Here is a 27,208-nt window from a genome sequence, read left to right as displayed (position 1 = left end):
GTTAATATCTATCGAAATAGGATAAAAAAAATATGAGTTTCGGTATGTTCATTTTATTTTCGATAAAAGATTAAACGTAAAATGGTTAGTTACTAATACATATACACATATACACACACACACACACACACACATATATATATATATATATATATATATATATATATATAACAGTTCCAACGGGATTCTGAAAAAAAAATAATGATCTTTAGATTCAACCCCGAAAAAATATTTCACATCTGTCACTCCAACATACCAGCAGCACAGCCCATTGGGATATGAATGCGTAAGGATAAATAGTTATATGGCGGAGAAATATAATCATATATGATTATATACGTTTATACATATATGTCTAATCATAAATGATTATACATATATGTATGAGCAGAAAGTTACTAAAAATAAACGATTATGATGGTTACTGATGAAAGAGGTGGTGGTGGTAGAGGTAGCGGCGGTGGAGGTGACGGAGGTGGCAATGATGGGGTCGGTTGGAGGCAGTGGTAGTTATAATGGTAGGGAAGGTGACACGAGGAAAATGAAAAGATGGTGTTGCATAATCACTTTTTACCATAATTATTCGGTCGTGCCGGTACAGTTGAGCAAGAAAACGGCAAATGAGAAAATATATGGTTGAAATTAAATTTCAATATCTTTGTTTTTTGAAATTTCAATAGAACATCCCTCTCTCTCTCTCTCTCTCTTTATATATATATATATATATATATATATATATATATATATATATGTGTGTGTGTGTGTGTATATAGGGTTAGGTTCATGTGAGACCGTTATATTTTGTGAGACGGAAAGACCAAATCTTGACCACTCATCTTGAATAATCAAAGGCTGATATTAATTTAGCTTAAACCATAAAATAGGCGGTGACATTTTTGTAAATTAACGGAACTATGGGATTAGATCAAATCTTGACCACTCATCTTGAATAATCAAAGGCTGATATTAATTTAGCTTAAACCATAAATTAGGCGGTGACATTTTGGTAAATTAACGGAACTATGGGATTAGATCAAGACAGGGAGGGCATGAATGGGATTTTGCATTCTTTTTCGTTCAGCACACAAAAACACTCGGTATTCTTCCTAAAAACCCTAGATACGAACACTAAACCCCATTTGATCCAAATCTCGATCGTCGACTTCCTTCACAAATTTGTTTCAGATTAACCATAAATCTAAGTTGATCTTCTGATTCGAGCTCCTTATTACATCAAGGTTTCATCTTTTTTTAACCAAGCTCGTTTGATTAAAGGCATTTTCCCAAATTTCTCCAGAAAAGCCCTAAGAAACTTATTTTGAATCTTCATCTGATTGAAAAATCGAATATATCCCCTTCAGTTGGGACCAGGGTGGTCTCAGTTCATCCGGAAGGCGCATAAGGGACAACAGAATTTTCAGTTAGTGGTGGTAATGATAAGAGAAGTATGGTATGAGGCAGCTGGTTGACCGAGGAGTGCTACGCCTCTCACAACAGGGTCAAATAATCTCAGAGGGAAGGATTTGACCCTGTTGTGCAGCTTTCGTATGAGTCTAACCATTGCAAGGATGAATCTTTTACTCGAAGGATTATCTGATCCATTCGATGGGATGGGTGCTCAGCACTAAGTTATAGTAATAAGAAGTATTCAGTGAGTGTCGGCAGTAGTGACCAACACTGGGAGTGGCTGGAGTAATGGATACCGTGAGGGGTATGTCCTTCACGGCAATAGACGAGGTAGTTGGTTATAGAAAGTTGCCTTCGGAAGGTTAGTGAACGCGCAAGGAAAAGGGGGGGTGAACCTCTAGGATGTCCAGCATGGTACTCGAAAGTACCAAAAGGATTGTCGAGATCCGTGTTCTTAGGATAAATGATTATTAGAGTACACTCGAGGTTTCTATCTGCAGGGATTAGTTTTATCGGTATGACCGAGTGGTAGGTCAATGGAAGTGGTCAGCAGGAGTTATTTTCTTCAGGTAGGAGTGTTGAGAGCAGATTGTAGAATAGTAGGTCGTAGCAGACTTCGAGTACGAAGTCTTGAAAAAGTGGGGGAGAGTTGTAGCACCCCTAATCCAGTAGCACCAAGAAAGGAAAGGAAAACCCTAAGTCAAAGGTTCAACTCGCCGAGTCCAAGGGAGAACTCTACGAGTTGGAGCGTGTCTCGTTTCGTGAATTATGTAACTGACTCGACAAGTCGGGGAGACTGACTCAGCGAGTTAGGTCTGGGTTGGGAAACCCTAATTTCGGGACTGGGTGCCCTATTTAAACATCATTTCAGGCCTCCACCCCAGCCTCCATCACTCCCTTCACCTACTCTCGAAACCCTAAGCATCCATTGAGTGTTCTTAAGATTTCCTTGCCATTTTTGAGTAATTTGAAGCTAGAAGAAAGAAGGAAACCCTTGGTGATTCAAGAAGAGGCAGTATATCCAGATCTTGTGTGGCAATTCAGAACGTTTGGAGGTACAAAGCTTATGCCTTGGCTGTTATTCATCTAGATCCTCTTCTTAGCTTGTATTTTGTCACTTTTGGGCCATTTCCAAGGTCAATCTGAGTTTTGAGCCATTGAGGGCGAAAGGGACTTAAGATCTAAGCATTTCTAATCTTTAGAAGCTCTGAGAAGGCAGGTTTACCTAGCCATGGCTCCATTTCATGACCTAGGCCTTCATTGTAGCTTGGATTAAGTGTTCTATCCTCATAGCACCTTGCATGCACGTAAAGTTAGCAACTTTACGTGCAATGCTAGCATAAGGAGTCCAGATCTATGAGTTCAAGGTGTTGGGATGGACTGGAATCGGAAGAATAGAGATGTCACAAGATGGACTCGGCGAGTCAGTTCATGGACTCGACGAGTCGGGCCGCAAACCCAAACCCTTATGTTTATGAGTCGGATCAGTGAGTGGGGTTAGAGAAGGACTCAGCCAGTCTGTGTCTGTAATCGACATGAAGATCATGGTACTCGACGAGTTCAAGGAGGAACTCGGCGAGTCCAATGCAATCTCCTTACCTTTTGATAATGGACTCGACGAGTTGCTCTACAACTCGGCGAGTCGGCTGAAGATGATCCTGAATGTTTAGTTGAAGGAGAACCCGTCGAGTTGTTGCTAGACTCAACGAGTGGAGTCGAGGTTGTTTTGAGATTTGAGGAGCTTGGACTCGATGAGTTGGTAGTTGACTCTGACCTTTGACTTTGACCTTGAGAAGGACCTTGACTAGAGTTGACCTAGTTAACTTCGGGATGACAGTTAGGCTAAGTGTTGTTATTGGTATTGGTAGCTTGGGGAGCTAGAGGAGCAGTAGTTCGGAGAGTTGCCGGATAGCAGCCAGAGGGTTATCAGTAGAGTTCAGCAGTGCAGGTGAGTTTTCCCTTTGTGTGAATGGGTCTACGACCACAATGCCGACCCATGTAGTTATGAGTAGGAAGGCCCAGGGGTTAGCCCTAGGCACTGTTTGCTAGTATGATATACAGGACCAAGGTCCAATGTCGGGCGGGTGCCCAAGGAATGGTTTGCATGATAGAGTATACTTATTGTCTGTGTGATACTTATATGTGCCTGGTAGGGAGGTGAGTGTGGGAGAGGTCCTATATCTCACCATTAGCAGAGTATGGATGGGGTTCCATATTTCATTAGTATCCGTGCAGGGGCGAGGCCCAAGTTAGGAATGGAGAGAGTGTGGGTTGGGCCCGTATCTCACTATCAGTAGGAGTGTGCACGGGGTTCCATGACTCATCAGTAGCAGGACAGGGGCGGGGCCCAAGACATGCGAGGCCTTAGTATAGGAATGTAGTAGAGTAGTTATAGTTTATGTGTTATGCGATATGTTATATGTTTGTATATGTTTAGCGGGCGGGGCCCAGAGACAAGCGGGGCCTAAGAGAAACAGATATGTGCACCGAATGGGGCTCGAAGCCAGGTGGGGCCTGTTGTAGCGGGCGAGGCCCGAGGTAATGGGCGAGACCCAGTATTTGCAGTATGCAGTTATGAGTATGGTATGTGGTAGGTTGGGGAACTCACTATGCTTCGTGCTTACAGTTGTAGTTTTGGTTTCAGGTACTTTTGGTGGCGGAGGGAAAAGCTCGGGGTGATCGCATGGCACACACCATAGTTTGTCAGCCTGGTATGTTTACTCTGATAATTAGAACATGTTTTGAATTGATACTCCGAATTTATGTTATGGTTTTATAAATATGTTTTAGTAATGTTTTTAAAGGAAATTTTTGGTTGCGATTTTTGGGTCGTTTCAGAATGATTGATGTTTGTTGTTAGCTTAAGGTATTTTCTAAGTGAATATATTACTTGTTAATGTTTTATAATGTTGAAACTGTTTGAACTCTATTATTAAGAGCATATTGATACTCTACAATGGAATACATTTGTTTGAAAAAAGAATATAATCCTCTATAATAGAATAATTTAGTTATCTCATTGTATCTTCGAGACTTCGACGATGTATTATAATCAAGATATATCACCGTATAGTTCTCTCTGAAGCTCACGACGTAATGTAATATAGTAATGTATAACATATCATTTAGAACTACCTCTATTAACATAAATGTCTCATTAGGTGATTAGGTTATCTGATCTTTTGTATTTTATATAATATTAAATCTCTTGTTCGAATTATACTAGATATTACTAATCGAAATTAAAGGAATAAAAACTTTATTTGCAGTCAGTACCATGTCGACAATTATGTTTTTTCGTTATTTTATCTCAGATTGACAATTATGTTTTTTTGTTATTTTATCTCAGATTCTACTTTGTATATTGTTAATAATGCCTTGATCATATTAGATTTGTGTAAAATTAAATGTGAAAAAAAAGTTCTCAAATTGTAAATTATTTATTAAACAATTTTCATATTGTTAATTATTGTCAGAGTGTTAGAATATTCTAGTATAATAAATTGTTTGTTTATATTATAGTTTTATTGTGTTAATAAAAGTACGGTTTATGTTTTGATACAGTTTAAATGAAGAAACTACGAAATCAAGGGAAAAACGAGTTTTTGATCCTAAAAGAAAGAATGTTGAACAATTTCTATCATCGGAAATAGATAAAGGCAAAAAAGTCATACCCCATGATACCTCGTCGTATGATGAAGATGCGTCAACAGAATATGAACAAGTACATATGACATTATAGTTATAATTTTAGAATATATGATGTATAATGTTGATATTCAGTTATTTATTTAGAAGAATAGTACTTGTAATGTTTTATTTTATGTCATGTAATGTCAGTGACATCTTTTTCATGTTACATTAGTTTATATTTAAACCTTGTATGTATAACATTCTATTAAAATTAGGTTTTTTTTGTACTCTTATAGAATAATGTTCTATGATATTCTAAATTATATGTAGAATATTCTAATAAAATAATGTTTTACGATTTCAATTGAATAATCTATTTACTACATGTGAAAAATGTGTACATATAGAATATTCTAATATAATAATGTTGTATATACCATTATGATAGAATAACGTTCTCGAATATTTTAAGTTATATGTAGAATATTCTAATAGAATATTCTTTTATTAAAATTAGGTTTTTTATACTCTTATATAATTTCTATAATATTCTAAGTTATATGTAGAATATTCTAATAGAATAATGTTCTACGTTTTCAATTGAATAAGTTGATTTACTACATGTAAATAATGTGTATATATAGAAGATTCTAATATAATATCTCAAATATTTTAAGTTATATGTGGAATATTCTAATAGAATATTTCTTAATTAAAATTAGGCATTTTATACTCTTATAGAATAATGTTCTAGGATACTCTAAGTTATATGTAGAACATTCTAATAGAATCTTTCTTAATTAAAATTAGAATAATTTATAGGAAACCAAAGTAATTTATAGAAAACATAATTTTGGTAGCAAGATTAAGTATGTTGTTATTTTACGTAATTCTAAGTATTTTGATATGAAAAGCTTATGGTTACATAATTGATATTCTAGGTATTCTAATAAGATAAATCATATGTTACTACATAACTTGATTTTCATTGATTTTATTTAGATGATTTAGGATTTTGTAACATTGAACTCTATATGTTAATCATTTCTTTACAATTTATAATGTTAATATTATGTAATTGTTTGTATTAACATTAATCTAATACATGTGATCAATTTAAAAAGGTTCAAGTTACATATTTCTTATATTGGTTAATAAGTAAAGGTAGGTTGTTATAACGAGTGAAAAGTAAAGCAATTTCCATATTAGTAGTTAGAGTAAATCATGTTTCTACTTTTCCATAATTTTAGGTATTATGATATGACATGCTTATGGTTCTTAGATGATATTCTAGGTAATTCTAGGTAGTATGATTTTACATGTTTTAGAATGTTGTAGCAGTTTGAACTTTATTATAAATTTTTTATACAACATAATAAAGTTGGTTGGTTAGAAATCAAATATAGTTATGATACATTGTTTATATTGGTATGAAAGTTAACGTGTATTCCTTTTTCTATAATTCTAGGTATTCTAAAATCATGATGGTTTGAACGTCATATTTCATGTTTGTACCATAAAAAATCTATCATAAGTATTTTTATACCATATAAAATCCTGATAATTTGAAAATCACATTTCATGGCTAGCTAATTTTATAAGATCTGAAGATAAGAAAGTTGGTATTACATTTGATAAAGAATTGTTTGTACAGAACGATAGTATTTCAAAAAGATCACTGTGAACATTATGTTTAGCAGATTCCTCAGCTTGTTCATTTAGATTTTGATGAATCCCTCTTTAATTTCTCTCGAACACTAAAGCATTTATCTTTGGTAATCAAGTATTACATGTCTATGTTGTTTATGATTTGTATCATTGAGTTTTTTAGAATCACAAGAGCCATATGTTGAATCCATATCTTAATCTGTATGGTCTGCACCGTGAAAATAAAAGATGTCATTTTGTAAAATATAATATCAAATAGAAAAATGATTAATATGATGTTCTATTGCTAAAAAAACCATATTGCTTGAATGCAAAATGAAAACCAAACCTTGAAATAATGACTGAATTGATATCAATGTCCCAATCGATAACTAAGATTATATTATGATGAGTTATCAAAATAAGACTGTGAGAGTAAAAATCAAAGCTTCGAAGGTGAAAAGAATTTAATCTTGACCTCATGATCGATTGATGATGATGATAATTGTTGAGATTGCTTAACATAAGTTGATGTTATACATTACCTATTATCATAAGTTAATGTTAATTTATGTATGTATTGTATTCTACTGAAAATAATATTATTTAATTGATGTGAAATTTTAGTAATATCTTTCACTTATTAGACAAGGTAAAAAATTAATCTGATATATAACATGATGTGATATATAATCTCATAAAGATGAGCTTGTATTCATAAAAAACAAATTAATTAATGAATAACAAAAATCAAAGATTACAATTGCTAAATATAATATCAAATAAAAATATATATTATTATGGTGTTCTATTGCCAAAAACCAAATTGATTGAATGAAAAATGAAAATCAAACGTTGAAATAGATAATCGAATCCTGAAATCAAAGCTTTCAACTGATAATTGATCTTAAATAATAATCAATTGTTGAAATTTAAGATCTAAGAGTAAAACTCAAAGCTTGAAGGGGCTGAAAATCGATCTCAATCTGATGATGATGATAATGAATAATTGAAAGCACTTACCTGGAAGCAAAATCGGAAGCATGAAAATGCTGAAAACGATATGAATCTTATGATCAATTTCTATTATTGATTTATGTAACTTGATGAAAGCGTATTTTTGTGAAAATCGATTTCAATCTAGTTGTGAAGTTTAAAATCATCAAATGAAGGGGATAAGATCTGATTCCGATGAAACTTCCAGTTGCTGAAAACGATCTGAATCGAAGAAATCAATTGATGATCAATCGCTCATGAAAGCTTGAAATCGATGTGAGCTAATGATCAATTATTGGAATCTCTTTCAGTAAGCCTGTAAAATCAAAAATCATCACAACGTGAGTAATACTTAACGTACAAAACTCAAGTTTTTTGCTTCTCATTCAATCTAAATATTGTTGCGATTGAGAAAACCATTCGAGGAAATCACCGGATGAAAGAGCGAATCTGATTTTGTTATGTTGATTAAGGAACAATCATGTAAATCAAGGGATTCGATTATATTATTAAAACCTGACTAATCTACCCTTAAATGTTTAATTAAGCGGCTTAATTAGGGTTCTTTTGAACTCCAAGATCAAACCTGATCAAAGGCTAAGATTTGGTCCTTATGTCTCACAAAATATAGGCGGTTTCAAATGAACCTTTATATATATATATATATATATATATATATATATATATATATATATATAATCGGATTAGGAATCAAATAATGATAATGACTACGATGACAAGTCTATAGCATTAGTTTGAAAAAAAATTGAAGGTTAATATTTGCCTGAATAAATAATCAAGGGTTAAAAGTTGACGGTGTAAATATGAAAATAACGTAAAAGATGCAGGTACTTTCATAAATATGAGGGTTAAATTTGTAATTCAGTATTTGTTTCGATCCCACATTGACGACGTACACTCATGAGCGCCGGACAGCAAACCCCAAACACCAAATACCGAAATACGTGTTGCTCTACTAATAGCTTTTTTCAAAAAAAAATTTATTTTTATTTTTTCATTTAGTATTTTCTAAATAATTTTTTATTTTATTTAATAAAAAACGTGAAAAACCAAAGTTATTAAAATTCAAAATGACTATAATCATAAAAATTTAAAATATATTAAAAACCCAAAAAAGAAATTTCCAAAAATAATAAAAATTTAAAGGATATTTCTCTTCAATAAAGAAGTGATTTTGTGGAAAAATCTTTAAAAATAAGTTTTTTGAAGTATTTATTTTTAATTTTAACAAATACTAATTTTTTTTAAAATATATTAAACATGATCCAAAATATAATGATTTAAAATATTTATGAATCAAAAAAACTTTTGATTCTGTTTATTTATAGTTTGTTATGATATAAAAATATTTAGACTTAAATACTTTATAATTCTTAATTATATGTCTTTTATGACTCAAAACAAATAATAATCCATAATTTTTTTTGAAAAAAAACTATATTTAATTAAATATGTTATTATCTAAAATTATATGATTTAAAAATGATTTGATTTAAAATATTACGACTCAAAATTTTATGAAAACAAAATAATATGATTCAAAAAACGTATGAACGGAAAATATTATGATCTTTAATATTATTCTTAATTAAAATTTTATAAGTGTTAAATATAAAAAACTCAAACTGATATTTAGTTTAAAAATAAAAAAAATTAGAAAGAAATAAAAAAAGTCAAAATATAAAAACAAAAATAAAGAAAAATACTAGTATCTTCAAGTATGTAGTAAACATATTAAAAAATAAAAAAGAAAAAGAAAACCAAAAAAAAAAGAAGAAAGTTAAAACGTCAAAATCAAGTATATATCTATTAATTTTTTTTTAGCAAAAAATAAAAATAAATAATAAAACTCACTTAACTGATGCTCGATAGACGTTCGTTGGGCATGATTAAATCATCAAGTCCGTATTAGCATTCGAACGCACAACGACGAAGTATTTGAGTTTGACGTTTGTGCCATTGAAGAAATTGGTGGTGGAAAATTGTTCTCGCAATTCTCACCATTTTTTAAGTTCTCACCGGAAACAGACCATACGTGTATATATATATATATATATATATATATATATATATATATATATATATATATATGAGAGAGAGAGAGAGAGAGAGAGAGAGAGAGAGAGAGAGAGAGTTAGGTTATTGTATTCTAACTATCTATTATGTGCATATAAGATTGATTGTAGACAAATCATTTTTAGTTATTTTAAAAAGTAATTAATACATATTACATGTTTACCCATGGATCGTTTTACATATATAGGTATGGATCAATGTATACTTTTTTCAACAGGTATGTTTCTATTTCAGTTTAGTTTAGACCTTTATAAAGTTTGCTATTTACAAAGAAAGGTCTCTCTCTCTCTCTCTCTCTCTCTATATATATATATATATATATATATATATATATATATTTAATTAGTTTTTTACTTTATATTATACCTACAAAGTGTGTCGTTATAAGTAAAATTAATTTTTCTAAAATTATGATAAATAAAAGTGCCACTAAAAGAAGCATTAATTTAAAATTGCATGAAAATTAATTGGAAAAAATGTGTTACACAAAGTATTTTGTCTAATGTGATAAATGATAAAGTGCCACAGAAAAAGTAAAACGTTGCAACAAGTAAAACTAAGATTGTCACTTAAGGTTTTAGTAAGAGCCCTGGTACTTACACTCTTGTCGCTAACTTAAGGGTTTTAGTAAGAGCCCCGGTACTTACACTCTTGTCGCTAATTCTTTAAAAGAATTTTGGTGGCACTTTTCAGGTATTTAGTAGCATTTTTGTTTTTGCCACTACGTTTTGTTTGTAGTGACCTACCCCTTAGCTTGTCTTAGTGGATTTAAAATGTCTTTTTTGTTAATGTTTTTGTTTTTGTTGTGCCTTAGAATATCACATCATACCATTTATTACTTTTTTTTTTTTTTGAAAAGGAACTTTCCTAACGAGGGTTTCATGTCAATTTTTGCATACCGACTAATCATCCATTGCAAACATGAGGTTTTGCCTCGTGACCTGAAGTCATTGCAGACGAACTTCTATGGCTATAAGAGCTGATAGATTAATGTCAGGATTTTAGACTTTACCACTAACAATGAATGACGTCATAATCGGTGCGGAACTACTAAGGGGCCAGGAGAGGACATGACCCCCCAACTTTTTTATCTTTTATCTTTTAAGCTATAAGGTATATGAATAAAAATTGTAGAATAGTAAATAAGCAAGTTACATGTGAAGGTTCTTGACGAAGAAGACTCTATTTTGTTGCTTTTTTTTATTGAGTTAATGCTAGGGACAAATTCATTAAAACGATAGAGGCTATAAAAATCTTAAATCAATCGCAACCAAAATTTTATATTAAATATATGGAAGAATTAAACAAAAAAGATGACATCTCTCAAAGTAATCGAGGGATATCAAGAGAAAAAAATCAATCAAGATTTTAAAATATTTGAAATCCTTTAATCAAAAGGAATGAAAGAAAGTTTAAAAAAAAATTAAATACCCAAACCTTATCAACAATTATGATGAGAACTAAATCCAAGAAAAAGAGATTTAAAAATCTTGATGAATAGCCGCCAATGTGGCTCTCCTTTCTGTCACTTATCTCGTCGTTTCCTCCCGATCTAGCTGAGTTTCTATCATCGGAGTGGCAGCCGCTGCTCTCCGCTTGGACTGTGGTTCTCTGCTTCAACAACCGTCTCCGTATTCTTGTCTTGGCCTTCGACTGATTTCAGGTAAATTTCTATTTTTCAAATTTCCCTTTTTGTTTTCTTCTTAGTTAAACGTAATACATACAAGTTGCAAACCTAGAGTATCATATCACCTTACCTATGTTGTCATCACTCTATTGTAGTGTCTTTTCATTGTCCTTTATTTCTTAAAGGCTTAATATTAATATAACTATAATAGAAAAACTACAAAATATACCACTGTACTCTATAAAATACTATTCAATTTTAACAAAATTCTAATTTTTAATATATTATTATTAAAACAAGTCATTATTTTTGATTTGGGAATGGATATATTATTTTCTATTTTGCTGTTGTGTAGATTTTCTAAGAAAAACGAGTAGGATCGCAACACCATAATAAGTCTCGATTTCCGCCCCTAGTTTTTGTATTTGTATTCCGCCCCTAGTCATAACTCATACAAAAGTAATAACAATCAAAGCCGCTCCGAAGTCACAACATGCCATTTAAGAATAGGCTACTAATAAAATGAAGTTCTCTCTTTAATTAACCAGAATACCTATTTCCTAAAAAATATCAATTATTTGAATGATTCAAGGGGAGAAAGGGGATCAAAAAACCCTTGGAAGTTTTTCCAATATGTTTGAATAGCACATTAATTTAATCTTTCCTTTAGTTTGACATAGTCTTTTTAATTTTATTCGAATACGTCTACAATAAATATCAACATTTCAAAGTATCAATCATATTAGTTCAGAAATTGAAAATTAGCATAATCCAAATTCTAAATCAAACATATACTTGTTTAATAAATTAGTAGCAAACAGAATATACAACATGAGAATATGGCAAACGCATCACTATCCGAGAATTGGCATTGTCGGGCCCTCACCATAAAAGCTTATGAAATTTATTACTCATTTGGCCTATCAAAGCAAGTCAAGATGTAGTCATGTAGACAAATTCGTTAACATGCACCATACGGCATGACTATTTTTTGTGATAAGTTGAACACAATGGTTAGTAACCTACTTTTTCTTGATTAATCGATTACTCTTTTTACTACGCCAATTATAACACTAAATATAACACGCTTCCTACATTACTCATACACTATTTTTTTCTCTAACAAAACATATCAATCTTTACTGATTTTTAGGATTTTTTTATAAAAAAAAGTAATTTTGAGTTTTTGAGTATGTGCTCTTGCAGTCATTTTTATCACATTTTATTATTTAGAAGCGCATATTTAGTCTCTTTCGATTACTTAGAGACTAGATATGCGGTTTTAAATATGCAAATGTGATGAAAATGACTACAAAAAGAACATACTCAAAAACTCAAAATTAATTATTTTTACAGAAAATTAAAAAACGTTAAATTGTTGTATTCCGACCATTTTCTACAAGTTACCTCACGGTAACGTACCCCACTGTCTAACGCCACCAAAGCTTGTAGGAAACCACCGGACAACCACCGCTTATTAGAGGTTTTACCGGTCTTTGACGATATTGTATAGCAGGTGTTTGTTTTCCAAAAATGGTCGGAGATGGTTGAAATCGTGTAAGACACTACTAGAAAAATTGCCTTTTACGACGTGCAAACCACGACACTCATTAATCTATGTTACGCAAAAGAGAGTGACATTAAAAAAGTGTCATCTCTTTAAAAAAACTTTAATGATTTAGGTCAGGCATTATTGCGTGCCCTTAAATTAGTGTCTAATCCAAAAAAAAAACACGGAGGGCACCTCTAATGAAATACGTGTCGTCTATGGATGTCGCTTTATAAATTTTATTGCAACGCGCGTTGCATCCCCTAATAAACAGGCGGGGGAAAAATGAAATCCTAAAAAAATGAAAACCCCACCTTCCTTTTTTCTCCTTTCCCTCTTGCCCTCCTTTCCCCTTTACCCTAATTATTGACACTCAAATGAAAAGGAACGACTAGACTCAAAGTTGAAATTGGTCGGAGAATACAGTCTACGATGCAAAGTTGAAAAAGAACAACTCAGAAAAATCTGTAATGCTGTGAGAATGCTTCTAACTCTTGAGGACAAAGATCCGTGAAGAATCTTCGAAGGCGAAGCTCTCATGAGGACCATTATCTAGGGAAAACTTCATTGAACGCCGTCTTCCAACCCTCGTCTTCATTGAACATACTATTTATTATCAAAAAATCATAGGGACCGTTATCTAGGGATTTTTTCAAGGAGTGCTTTGTGCAATGTTCTCTACCTCGGCTCTCCTCACCTGCAAGCGACCTCAGCTCACCTCTTTCCACCGGAGACCTCAGGCTCACCTCACCTCACCGGAGACTGAAACGATTGCTCAAGTTTCTAAGCCCTAGGGCTGATTAAGGTATGTTTATCATGCTCTCGACACACCTCAACAACACCACTAAAACACATTCTTAGTCGTCGACTTACTCTGCTAACCAATGTTCTCCATATCGCCTACTTCTTGCCTTCCCATGGTTCGCTAATTAGATCCGATTCGCCAAAGCTCACGACTCCATGTGAGTTCTTCCCTTTGTGTTGTATCTGAAGAAATTAGAAAAGTTTATGATCAATGTTCATGATAATTACCTGACTTACCTGATTGAAATCACTCTCCGTAGACAAATGATTTGAGCACAAAAAAAGTGAATTTGGAAAATTTTTATTTGTTCACTCGTGAACCATGAGAGCAGGTAACCTGTTTGAATAAATGAATATGAGACGTTACTTTTAAAATTTCTGATTGCGAGAGAAAAAAGAAGAAACCTATAGAGCATGTAACCTAGTTTCATATGTAATTTCATTATGTTATTTAGCATACCCAACTAATTGAGGGTTAAATGTTTGTTTTCATTACTGTTAATCTATTGTTTCCATATGGACCGGGTAATCTATTGTTTCCTGCATTTACCCTTTCATCATTTTCGATTTCCTTTTGCATTTTATATGCTTTTGAGATAATCTGCTATCAGAGAAGATGTATGTCTGTTTCTGTCTGACCTATTAGTTTCCCACTAATATTGATTAGATGAGTAGGGTGACCTGTTATCATGTATGCTTGCCACATAAAGTTGTATTTTGCCATGCTTGAGTGACTTGCACCAATAGTTATTAAGCAAAAAGCTTGTAGTGGGTGATTTAGTTTTATTAGTTAGAGTTCACATGGTTATCAAAGTAGTTCACTTTAGAGATTTGCTGGAGGCTGCTGTTGCTATATGCTAAACCCAGCAGCATATTGTTGTTGTTGTGATATCCTAAGTCCTAACTTTTTACAAGTCTTCCCTCATTTATTCTCACCATTTTTTTAATCTATTTATCCTTGACAACACTTGGTTTATTACCTTTCTAAAGATATTGAAAAAGCCTAGTAATTCATGTTGTTTGTTATAACTTCACTCAAAGTTTGACCTGAACTATTTTGCTAATGTTCTCATATATCTTTTTCTTAAATCATAATTTTCAGGGTCTATATTTTTGTGTTCCATTTCGTGAACAACTACTCAAATATTATGAGAAGGTTAAAAATCCAGATGTAGAAGAAAATCTCCTTACATGTTTGGCAGAATTGTTTACACAGGTACACATTTTTACTTGTAAATAAGCTTTTAATGGTAGTTATTCTTTTCTCTTAATCACTTTATATTCTACACAATGGGATTTTTCCATAGCTGTAACCATTCCATATTTTTTTTAAGTTGCATTTTATTTTCCTCATGATTTATATTCACCATTTGGGTTACTTGTATCAAATTAGTACACAAAAGAAGTGTAACGACCCGTTCCCGGTATGATATTCCCTTGGTATTTATTTTGGAAGTTTTGCAAGAGGAACTCGGCGAGTTCATAGTCTGACTCGCCGAGTAGGGTCGGGATTTCGAGCACGTGTTAGCTGGCGACTCGGCGAGTCCATATTCCGGACTCGGCGAGTCTGTCCGTCTGGGAGAAACCCTAAACCCCCGGGTTGCCCACTATTTAAGCCACCTTATAGCACCCAATCTCGCCTCCTTCACCCTCTAAAGCTGTGAGAAAACCCTAATTCGTTCTTGAGTGTTTTAAGTGATCTTGTGTGCATTTTGTGAAGGATTGAAGAAGGAGAAGAAGAAAGGAGCAAGGAGAAGAATTGTAGAGCGAAGATCCAAGGGAAAGCAAGAGTTCTTTGAGGTATTCTTCGGATCTCCTTCCCTTTTATGCTTTAAAATCCCCTTTAGATCTAGTTGATGCTTTTCTCAAGCCTTATGTTGATATGGAAGCCATTTTATGTCGAGATATCCTTAGATCTGTTCATTTAGGGGTTGTAGAGCCCAAATCTATTGTCTTTATGGAGCCATTGTGCATCATAACTCTAGATCTACCCTTTTAAGCGCCTTTTTAGCCTTTATTCCCTTGTTCATGTGTTTGTACACGTAAAATTGGAAACTTTACGTGGTAAATCAGCTTATTGGACCCAGATCTATCATTTGTATGTATTGGATTCGAGCAGAATCGAGTGTAGAATAGTTGCATGGCGGTGACTCGGCGAGTCGGAAGAACGACTCGGCGAGTCGAGTCGCGAGTCCCCGATTTCTTCCTTTTGAGCGATGTCGAGTAGGCCCAGTGAGTTGTGGAGTGGACTCAGCGAGTTGAGGGTAGACTCAGTAATGGAGGGACTCGGCGAGTTGTTCATACAACTCGACGAGTCCAAGGCAATCTTCTTATGCTCAAGAACAACTCGTCGAGTTGTTCATATGACTCGGCGAGCCGGATGAAGATTGTCTGAATTCTTGGATCGAATGAGTACTCGTCGAGTCGATGCCATACTCGACGAATAGCAGCGAGTAGGGTCGAGGAGTGAGGATAGGGACTCGGCGAGTTGGCGGCCCAACTCGGCGAGTCAGGTCAACCGTGGGTTGACTTTGACCGAGAGTTGACTTTGACCAAGGGTAAAAGAGTCATTTTACCCAGTGCAGTGTTTAGCATTTGATTGAGTGTGTTTATGGACTTGTAGCCGGGGAGGTACCGGAGCAGCAGCAGTTAGCCCTCAGAGCTATTCACTCAGCAGCCAGTTCACGAGGTGAGTTCCCTTTCAGTAGGAACGAGTCTAAGGCCACAATGCCGGCCCGTTTAGCTAGCAGTAGTATCTGGATTTTTATCCGATGCAGTAGTTAGCATGTTTGATGCCTTCGTGGCTCAGACAGGATTATGTGTGTTCATGATAAGTGATACGTTTATGTTATGATCAGTCAGCTTCGGACTTCGGTCCGATGTCAGCTTCGGACTTCGGTTCGATGTAGGGGACAAGGTCCCAGTCAGCTTCGGACTTCGGTCCGATGTCAGCTTCGGACTTCGGTTCGATGTAGGGGACAAGGTCCCAGTCAGCTTCGGACTTCGGTCCGATGTCAGCTTCGGTCTCCGGTCCGATGTAGGGGACAAGGTCCCAGTCAGTCAGCTTCGGACTTCAGTCCGATGGAGGGGGCAAGGCCCCAGTATGTGCTTGATATATTATTGTATGGGATGTGGTAATTTGGGGGAGCTCACTAAGCTTCGTGCTTACAGTTTCAGTTTTGGTTTCAGGTACTTTCGCCAGTAGAGGGAAGAGCTCGGGATGATGGCATCGCACACACCACAGCTTCAGCTTTTTTCCTGGGAGTCGATTTAGTTCTTGATATTTATATGACATGGACATGAAACAGTTTTCCGCATAGTGTTTTATTATTATTTTGAGATACATCATGTATGGTTTTATGATATGACACTCAGATTATGGTTTTTGGTTAAGTTGAAAAATGAAATTTTTGGGTCGTATTTTCGAGTCGTTTCAAGTTGGTATCAGAGCCCTGGTTTGAGGGATTCGGATACACTCCCGGGTGTATCCGAACTCAAACTAAAGGGAAATAAACAGATTTTTCTAAAAAGGAAAATGTTTTCTAAAGAGTTTTGAAAGCACTTAGAAGGAAAGAAATTTTTAAACAAGATAAGGGTGTGGTGCATGCGATCAGCCGAGCTCAAGTAAGTACTCCCAAATTACCCATACAAGTTGATTGTTCAGTTTCAGTTTCAGTAGAACAGCATGCTAGTATAGGACTAAGGATCTAGGAGGATGCCTTATGTACCTGTTTTATGTGTTACAGCTTTATGAGTATTGCATGCTAGTATTGAGTAGACAGCAGTAGGATAGCCTGTTTAGGTTATGCCTGATAGTAAGAGCTTAGCATTGTATGCTAGAGTAGCTTCTCGTTATGAGGATAGTTTTGCCTGAGTATGTTTCCTTATCCGAATGCTGCTTGCTTTGTGCTTTGTGGGACTCTGAATGGTGGGAGTTAGCCATTAGGTGAATACGCCACATCACATGTGATCAGGGTTGAATAATCTCAGAGTGCTGGATTTGGCCCTATTGCGCAGCTCTTGTTTGAGTCCAACCGTTATAGGGACGAGTCTTTTACTTGAAGGATTATCTGAGCCTCGTCACATGTGATGGTGTTCAGGTGGTGGCTAATTAGCATTATAAGGAGGCCTTCAGCAGCAGAGGACTAGTTGTGTTGAGTCTGAGGTTTCCCTAGGGCAAGCCTAGGATGAGAGTAGCAGAGATCAGCAGTAGTAGAAGTGACTTGGTGGAGTCAAGGCGGTTCTTGAGGAAAGTACGGATAGATGTGGAAGGTAGTATGGGACCGTACTACTGAAAGCAGATGATCCGTACTCGAATCAAGGAAGGCCGAGACAAGGCCAGGAAGCTAGTAGTAGTATCAATGATCCCTTGAGATATTCCAGTTTTCTGATATTGCTATGATGTGTTTCGGTATGGTGGTTTTGCGTCCGAGGACAGCAGCCGGCAGTGGAGGTGCCGGGGAGGGATCAGGATCAGGCTCGGGTAGCGAGCACATGGATGAGCAGACCAGAGAGTTTCTTTCTTCAGAGATCACTCGTATCATTTTAGAGCAGACTCCTGTGATCTTCGGTTCGATCAAGGAGGGGATTCTAGAGCTGATGGATGAGAGATTGGGCACCTTCCGTGCCGAGGTGGCGGCCATGATGGGGTCACGCACCCTTACTTTCAGGGAGTTTAGGGCATGTGGAGCTCCGGACTATCATGGGGCGCGAGATCCCATAGCGAGTACCGGATGGTTGGCGGATGTGGCCAATGCTTTCCGCACTAGCAGATGTCCCGAGGGGGACAAGGTCAGACTGGCGTCCTGTCTTCTGAAGAACAGGGCACGGGATTGGTGGGAGGAGGTCGGGCATGCCATTGGGGATGATGCAGCATTGGACGCCATGACCTGGGCTGATTTCTCTACCAGGTTCAGGGCAGAGTTTGCACCGGTCATTGAGGTGCAGCAGTTGGCTAGGGAGTTTCAGGACTTCACCCAGACTACAGAGTCAGTGGCGGAGATCACCGCCAAGTTCAGGGAGAGGGCTCTTCTCGTTCCTCAGTATGTGGCTGATGAGGAAATGAAGAAGGCCCGTTATCATGAGATGTTGCGGAGCGATATCCGCCAGTTTGTGAGCCGATCCAGCTGTAAAACGCTGGAAGATATGATTGCTAGGGCTCGGGAGAGGGAGATTGATCTCGAGATGGAGAAGAAGAGGAAACCGGAGGCGGTTTCGGGTTCAGGCGGTTCGGGCAAAAAGCCCAGGGTTTCATATCACAGGTCCAGGGGACAGCCGAGCCACGGTCGATGTGGTAGGTGTGGGAAGATGCACGAAGGAGCGTGCAAGGCAGGGAGTTCCGGCTGCTTCAAGTGCGGTCGGATTGGACATTTGAGTAGGGATTGTACGGCTCCTGCTACTGCCGTTGCAGCATCAGATCTGATTTGCTTTCAGTGTAATCAGAGGGGACATAAAAAGTCCCAGTGTCCGGGTTTAGCTGCAGCAGGGAAGGTGGCTGCACCTGCCCCTGCTACTTTGAGGATTACAGATGGCCGGCAGGGCCGAGCTGATGCGCCAGTGGCGAAGAGTAGGGCGTTTTCAGATGACAGCAGAGGAGGCGCGAGCGACTCCTGATGTGGTGACGGGTATGTATCTTCCCTTTATCTCTTTATTATTATTGATTGAATATTGCTTATGATTGTATGTTTTATTCAGGGTCGTTCTCTGTGAACGGCATTTCTGCTATGGTATTATTCGATTCGGGGGCTACCCGATCATTCGTATCACTTGCGCTTAGCAAGAGATTCAGTAGAGCTCCAAGGGAGCTGGATTGTCCATTAGAGGTTGAGATAGCGGATGATAGGACCGTGAAGGTCGGCAGAGTGCATAGAGGGTGTTCTCTTCAGTTATTTGATGAGCAGTTTTCAGTGGATCTGGTACCTATTCCCCTGCGAGGGAATAAGGTTATTGTGGGTATGGATTGGCTAAGCCCCAATGGGGCGGTGATTGATTGTGAGCTTCAGCTAGTGAGGGTTCGCACTCCCAGTGGGGGAGAGTTGGTGATTCAGGGCGAGAGGCCACAGCGAGGACCGACCTTTTGTTCCGCCGCAAGGGCGAGGCGCTATGTTCAGCAGGGTTGCGCCGGTTTTGTAGCTTACGTTTTGGATGCCCGGGAGAAGGGCAAGTCGACAGTTGATGATGTTCCTATTGTTCGAGACTACCCGGACGTGTTTCCCGAGGATTTGCCGGGGATACCTCCTGAGAGACAGGTTGAGTTCAGGATCGACCTCATTCCTGGTGCGGCTCCGATAGCCAGGGCACCGTATCGACTAGCTCCCCCTGAGATGCAGGAGTTGTCTACACAGCTGCAGGAGCTGTTAGACAAGGGTTTCATTTGGCCGAGCAGTTCGCCTTGGGGAGCGCCGATCCTGTTTGTGAGGAAGAAAGATGGGTCGCATCGTATGTGTATAGATTACCGGGAGTTGAATAAGGTAACGGTGAAGAACCGTTACCCACTCCCGAGGATAGATGATTTGTTTGATCAGCTTCAGGGAGCGTCTTGGTTCTCCAAGATTGATCTACGCTCCGGATATCATCAGATGCGGGTTAGAGATGAGGATGTACCGAAGACTGCTTTCAGGACCAGGTATGGTCATTACGAGTTTGTGGTGATGCCATTTGGGCTCACCAATGCTCCAACCGCGTTCATGGATCTCATGAACCGCGTGTGTAGGCCGATGCTGGATCGGTCAGTGATAGTGTTCATAGATGACATCTTGGTATATTCCAAGACGCAGGAGCAGCACGAGGAGCACCTGCGGGAGGTGCTGGAGGTTTTGAGGAGGGAGAGACTTTTCGCAAAGTTCTCCAAATGTGAGTTCCGGTTGCGCGAGGTGCAGTTCCTTGGTCACCTCGTCAACCAGAAGGGTATTCTGGTAGATCCGGCCAAGATAGAGGCCGTGATGCAGTGGGAGGTCTCGAAGTCTCCATCTGAGATTCGGAGCTTCCTAGGGTTGGCAGGGTATTATCGGAGATTTATTCAGGATTTCTCCAAGATAGCAGTGCCGCTCACCCGACTGACCAAGAAGTCAGTGGTATTTCGTTGGGGTCCGGAGCAGCAGACAACATTCGAGACCCTCAGGCAGAGATTGTGCGAGGCTCCGATCCTTACCTTGCCAGAGGGAGTAGAGGACTTTGTAGTCTATTGTGATGCCTCGATCACAGGTTTGGGAGCAGTTTTGATGCAGCGAGGCCATGTGATAGCTTATGCCTCGAGACAGTTGAAGCCTCACGAGGCTAATTATCCTACCCATGATTTGGAGCTGGGGGCAGTTGTGTTTGCCCTCAAGATTTGGAGGCATTACCTTTATGGGGTCCGTTGTACTATTTACACGGATCACAAGAGTTTGAGGTACCTTATGGATCAGCCGAGTCTGAACATGAGGCAGAGAAGGTGGTTGGATGTGCTAAAGGATTACGACTGTGAGATCCTTTACCATCCAGGGAAGGCCAACGTGGTGGCCGATGCCCTGAGCCGCAAAGTGTCGGAGGCCCCTATCAGAGATCTATGTTTGAGGATGACAGTGATCACTCCATTGTTGGAGCGGATCAAGGAGGCTCAGGTGGAGGGTCTCAAGGAGGAAAGACAGAAGTGTGAGAGGATCGTGGGCCGAGTAGACTCGTTTGATTATGATAGTCGTGGTTTGCTGACGCTTCACGGGAGAGTGTGGGTACCGTACTGGGGTGGAGTATGGCAAGTGTTGATGGATGAGGATCATAAGTCTCGGTTTTCTATCCACCCAGGGGCGACGAAGATGTATCGAGATCTTCGACCTGATTATTGGTGGCCCTGCATGAAGCGGGACGTCGCCTGGTATGTTGAGAGATGCCTGACCTGCCGGAAGGTCAAGGCGGAGCACCAGAGGCCTCATGGCAAGATGCAGCCGCTAGACATTCCCGTGTGGAAATGGGAGGACATCACCATGGATTTTGTCACCAAGCTCCCCAGGACCGCACGTGGAGTGGATTCGATATGGGTAGTAGTGGATCGGCTGACGAAGAGTGCCCATTTTATCCCGATCCAGGAGAGTATATCGGCGGAGAAGTTAGCCGATATCTATGTACGAGAGATTGTGGCACGTCATGGAGTGCCGGTATCGGTGGTGTCTGACCGAGATGTCCGTTTCACATCCAGGTTCTGGAAGCGGTTCCACGACGAGATGGGTACTCGTCTCCATTTCAGCACCGCTTTCCACCCTCAGACAGACGGGCAGAGCGAGAGGACGATTCAGACTCTCGAGGATATGCTTAGGGCATGTGTCCTAGATTTCGGTGGCAGTTGGGATACGTATCTTCCGTTAGCGGAATTCTCGTATAACAACAGTTATCATGCGAGCATTGACCGACCTCCCTTTGAGATGATGTATGGGAGGAAGTGTAGGACCCCGATTTGTTGGGGCGAGGTCGGTCAGCGGGTTATCGGGAGCACGGAGGTGGTGCTCAAGACGACTGAGTTGATCCAGCAGGTCCGTAGTAGACTGCAGACTGCTCAGAGTCGGCAGAAGAGCTACGCCGATAGGAGGCGTTCGGACTTGGAGTTCCATGTGGGGGATATGGTCCTTCTGAAAGTCTCACCTTGGAAGGGTGTCATCAGGTTCCGGAAGAAGGGCAAGTTGGGCCCCAGATTTATTGGTCCTTTCAGGGTTTTGGCCCGGGTGGGTCGGGTTGCTTATCGGTTAGATCTTCCTGAGGAGCTTAGTCAGATCCACAACACTTTCCATGTGTCTCAGTTGAGGAAGTGTTTGGTGGATGAATCAGCAGTCGTTCCCCTAGAGGATATTCAGGTTGATAGTAGCCTGAATTATATTGAGAGGCCAGTCGCGATTCTGGACCGGAAGACCAAGACCTTGAGGAACAAGGTAATTCAGTTAGTGAAGGTGCAGTGGCAGCACCGGAAGGGGTCTGAGTGGATGTGGGAGGCTGACGAGGAGATGAGAGAGCACTACCCAGAGATATTTGCAGATTCAGCCGAAGCAGACTTCGAGGACGAAGTCTGAGATAAGTGGGGGAGAATTGTAACGACCCGTTCCCGGTATGATATTCCCTTGGTATCTATTTTGGAAGTTTTGCAAGAGGAACTCGGCGAGTTCATAGCCTGACTCGCTGAGTAGGGTCGGGATTTCGAGCACGTGTTAGCTGGCGACTCGACGAGTCCATATTCCGGACTCGGCGAGTCTGTCCGTCTGGGAGAAACCCTAAACCCCCGGGTTGCCCACTATTTAAGCCACCTTATAGCACCCAATCTCGCCTCCTTCACCCTCTAAAGCTGTGAGAAAACCCTAATTCGTTCTTGAGTGTTTTAAGTGATCTTGTGTGCATTTTGTGAAGGATTGAAGAAGGAGAAGAAGAAAGGAGCAAGGAGAAGAATTGTAGAGCGAAGATCCAAGGGAAAGCAAGAGTTCTTTGAGGTATTCTTCGGATCTCCTTCCCTTTTATGCTTTAAAATCCCCTTTAGATCTAGTTGATGCTTTTCTCAAGCCTTATGTTGATATGGAAGCCATTTTATGTCGAGATATCCTTAGATCTGTTCATTTAGGGGTTGTAGAGCCCAAATCTATTGTCTTTATGGAGCCATTGTGCATCATAACTCTAGATCTACCCTTTTAAGTGCCTTTTTAGCCTTTATTCCCTTGTTCATGTGTTTGTACACGTAAAGTTGGAAACTTTACGTGGTAAATCAGCTTATTGGACCCAGATCTATCATTTGTATGTATTGGATTCGAGCAGAATCGAGTGTAGAATAGTTGCATGGCGGTGACTCGGCGAGTCGGAAGAACGACTCGGCGAGTCGAGTCGCGAGTCCCCGATTTCTTCCTTTTGAGCGATGTCGAGTAGGCCCAGTGAGTTGTGGAGTGGACTCAGCGAGTTGAGGGTAGACTCAGTAATGGAGGGACTCGGCGAGTTGTTCATACAACTCGACGAGTCCAAGGCAATCTTCTTATGCTCAAGAACAACTCGTCGAGTTGTTCATATGACTCGGCGAGCCGGATGAAGATTGTCTGAATTCTTGGATCGAATGAGTACTCGTCGATTCGATGCCATACTCGACGAATAGCAGCGAGTAGGGTCGAGGAGTGAGGATAGGGACTCGGCGAGTTGGCGGCCCAACTCGGCGAGTCAGGTCAACCGTGGGTTGACTTTGACCGAGAGTTGACTTTGACCAAGGGTAAAAGAGTCATTTTACCCAGTGCAGTGTTTAGCATTTGATTGAGTGTGTTTATGGACTTGTAGCCGGGGAGGTACCGGAGCAGCAACAGTTAGCCCTCAGAGCTATTCACTCAGCAGCCAGTTCATGAGGTGAGTTCCCTTTCAGTAGGAACGGGTCTAAGGCCACAATGCCGGCCCGTTTAGCTAGCAGTAGTATCCTGATTTTTATCCGATGCAGTAGTTAGCATGTTTGATGCCTTCGTGGCTCAGACAGGATTATGTGTGTTCATGATAAGTGATACGTTTATGTTATGATCAGTCAGCTTCGGACTTCGGTCCGATGTCAGCTTCGGACTTCGGTTCGATGTAGGGGACAAGGTCCCAGTCAGCTTCGGACTTCGGTCCGATGTCAGCTTCGGACTTCGGTTCGATGTAGGGGACAAGGTCCCAGTCAGCTTTGGACTTCGGTCCGATGTCAGCTTCGGACTTTGGTTCGATGTAGGGGACAAGGTCCCAGTCAGCTTCGGACTTTGGTCCGATGTCAGCTTCGGTCTCCGGTCCGATGTAGGGGACAAGGTCCCAGTCAGTCAGCTTCGGACTTCGGTCCGATGGAGGGGGCAAGGCCCCAGTATGTGCTTGATATATTATTGTATGGGATGTGGTAATTTGGGGGAGCTCACTAAGCTTCGTGCTTACAGTTTCAGTTTTGGTTTCAGGTACTTCCGCCAGTAGAGGGAAGAGCTCGGGATGATGGCATCGCACACACCACAGTTTCAGCTTTTATCTTGGGAGTCGATTTAGTTCTTGATATTTATATGACATGGACATGAAACAGTTTTCCGCACAGTGTTTTATTATTATTTTGAGATACATCATGTATGGTTTTATGATATGACACTCATATTATGGTTTTTGGTTAAGTTGAAAAATGAAATTTTTGGGTCGTATTTTCGAGTCGTTTCAAGAAGAAAACATGTGTTATTGCTCCAAAACGCTTTGTACAAAGAGTGAAGAAAGAAAATGAACTTTTCCGTGGCTTTTTCCATAGCCCTTGGTTACATGGGTTCACAAAAACTTTCAGGTATATTCATATCTTTATTATTTTTCATTTTACTTAGCTTACCAATATCAAATATTAAACTCATCAATTGTCCTAATTTTTCCAATTTCAGGGTATACTCACAAACGAAACAAAGTGTTTAAGATGTGAGATTGTAACTGCAAGAGATGAGACACTCTTAGATCCGAGCCTTGATAATGAGCAAAACAGTTCCATTACAAGTTGCCTAAAGAACTTCAGTTCCACCGAGACTTTAAATGCTGAGGATAAGTTTTTCTGTGATAAGTGCTGCAGGTTTCTACTTTTATTTTTTATTTTTTAATTTTTTTTGTAATAATGGTTTTTTTTTATGAAGGAAATGTAAAGATGTTTTGTTTTACAGTTTACAGGAAGCACAGAAGAGGATGAAGATCAAGAAACAACCGCATATTTTAGTGATACATTTGAAGCGGTTCAAGTTCATGGAACAGCTGGGAAGGTACAAGAAGCTGTCATACCGTGTTGTGTTTCCACTTGACCTGATAGCATGTTGCTATATGTTTGAATATCAGTGTGGACGCACCTAATGGGATATGGCTGCTGAAATCTGCCTTTCACTTGATTGTTCTCCTGTATTTTATTTTGGTTATGGTTTGACCACATGTCATTACAGGGACGTACATCACTTAGAATTTTTCATTTTATTCATTTCTACATTATGACAAATCTATAATTATGAGCATACTTCCATGTCTTGCTTGCTTTTTCAGTTTTTTGGTGAGTTGTGCACAGTTTGATGTTGTGAAAGCATCTGGATTGGTTCCTCCTGTGATGCGATCATACAGTAATAATATTAATGGGGATTAGGATTTGACAGAAGGTAAATTGATGACATGACAACAACAAATACCAGGAAAGAAGGGTATCTTGGTCCGCTTGAGTATACTTCATATGCTGATTGCTACAAGCAAAAGTAAGCATTCAAGTCTTGTACCGTTTCGTTTCTAAACTGTTGTGATCCAAAAAAACAGAGAGAGGAAAAAAGGAATAACCATATATATATTAAATTTGTAGTCCATAAAGTCAGAAAAGACACAGCCCCTTCCCTTCCTTTACTTCTTGTTCAATTTTCTTTATGTTGTACATTCCAGTAACTGATTTTTCATGCTGCAGGTTCTGTTTGAAGATTTGGGCAACTTTAAGCAGGTTAACTCTGCCCTCCTCACATTTTATTTTCTCACAACATTTTGGCATTGAAATTTAACATTGGTGATCCAAAAACATAATGCTCCAAGCAATAATGATGTTCTTTATCACTCAGTATTATTGGCTAGCACTTTGTATCTCTTTCAAGCATGTATATCTTCATAGTGGATTTGAAAAGTTGTTTTTTACTCCATTAATTCCCACTTTTTTAGTCAATTAAATTTTAAAATGTGCTTACCATATTCACCAATGATGTTGCAATCTTGGTGATATGTTGATAGCTAAATCTTCCAGTATTTCACTCTTTTCTATTTTCTTAACTCTCATAGCAACACAATGTTCTTATTATATTTCATTTTGGAACAACTTTTTTTAGTACGTTCATAGGCTGGTAGCTCGATCAGTTCATTATTATCATCATCATCTAGGACCAATTCTACAAGACTCCGGGTTCTTCTTGCTATATGTATAACTCAATGCTCGGATCTTTCTTTATTCATAAAAGTCATTCTTTATGTCTCTAAAGTCCTAATGATCATATTTATAAGTATGTTTATTTTTCGTGAAGGAACTTGGGCAGGAAAGAGCATATGTCAGTGAGACATTATTCACCTTTGTCTTCCTTTCCTTTGTCTTGGTAATTATTCTTTCCATTTAATGTTTTGTAAGCTCTAATTACTTTGCATTTATGATTGTTATGTACATTCAGTTCCAATGGTTTTCTTTATTACTGATGGGGCTGTTGAAAATGAGAGAAAAATTTGTGTAGTTATAAAGAAACAACTAGAAAACAAAGGATTAGAATTGGCCCCACGTATTAACACGTTTGGTATAGGTATTCCTTCGCATTATTATTCCCTCCTTTTACTATACATAATTATTTTATTTTTTTAACAGAGACAATAAGTAGTTTGTTTTTAATTGTAAGTGTGATTGACATTGCGTTCTCCTTAAATTTTATTTCCACTTTTTCTTAGATCTGAAAGATTTGATAAGCTTGCATACCTTGTTGTTTCCT

The 27,208-nt window shown here is 38.5% G+C and overlaps 1 pseudogene across 1 annotated transcript; it reads left to right on the top strand.

Moving 5' to 3' along the window:
* The first annotated feature begins 427 nt into the window (after positions 1 to 427).
* Positions 428 to 25,947, top strand: LOC145089714 (ubiquitin carboxyl-terminal hydrolase 4-like; annotated as a pseudogene). Its single transcript, XR_013701401.1, has 8 exons — positions 428 to 527; positions 4,757 to 4,838; positions 4,972 to 5,131; positions 14,863 to 14,978; positions 24,898 to 25,026; positions 25,118 to 25,299; positions 25,388 to 25,483; positions 25,557 to 25,947. The product of XR_013701401.1 is annotated as a ubiquitin carboxyl-terminal hydrolase 4-like (transcript).
* Positions 25,948 to 27,208: the final 1,261 nt, after the last annotated feature.

This window comes from Lactuca serriola, chromosome 2 (genome assembly GCF_051521515.1).
Source record: "Lactuca serriola cultivar US96UC23 chromosome 2, Lser_US96UC23_V15, whole genome shotgun sequence".
In the NCBI taxonomy this organism is placed as follows: Eukaryota; Viridiplantae; Streptophyta; class Magnoliopsida; order Asterales; family Asteraceae; genus Lactuca; species Lactuca serriola.
This window is presented reverse-complemented; position numbering and strand designations above follow the sequence as displayed.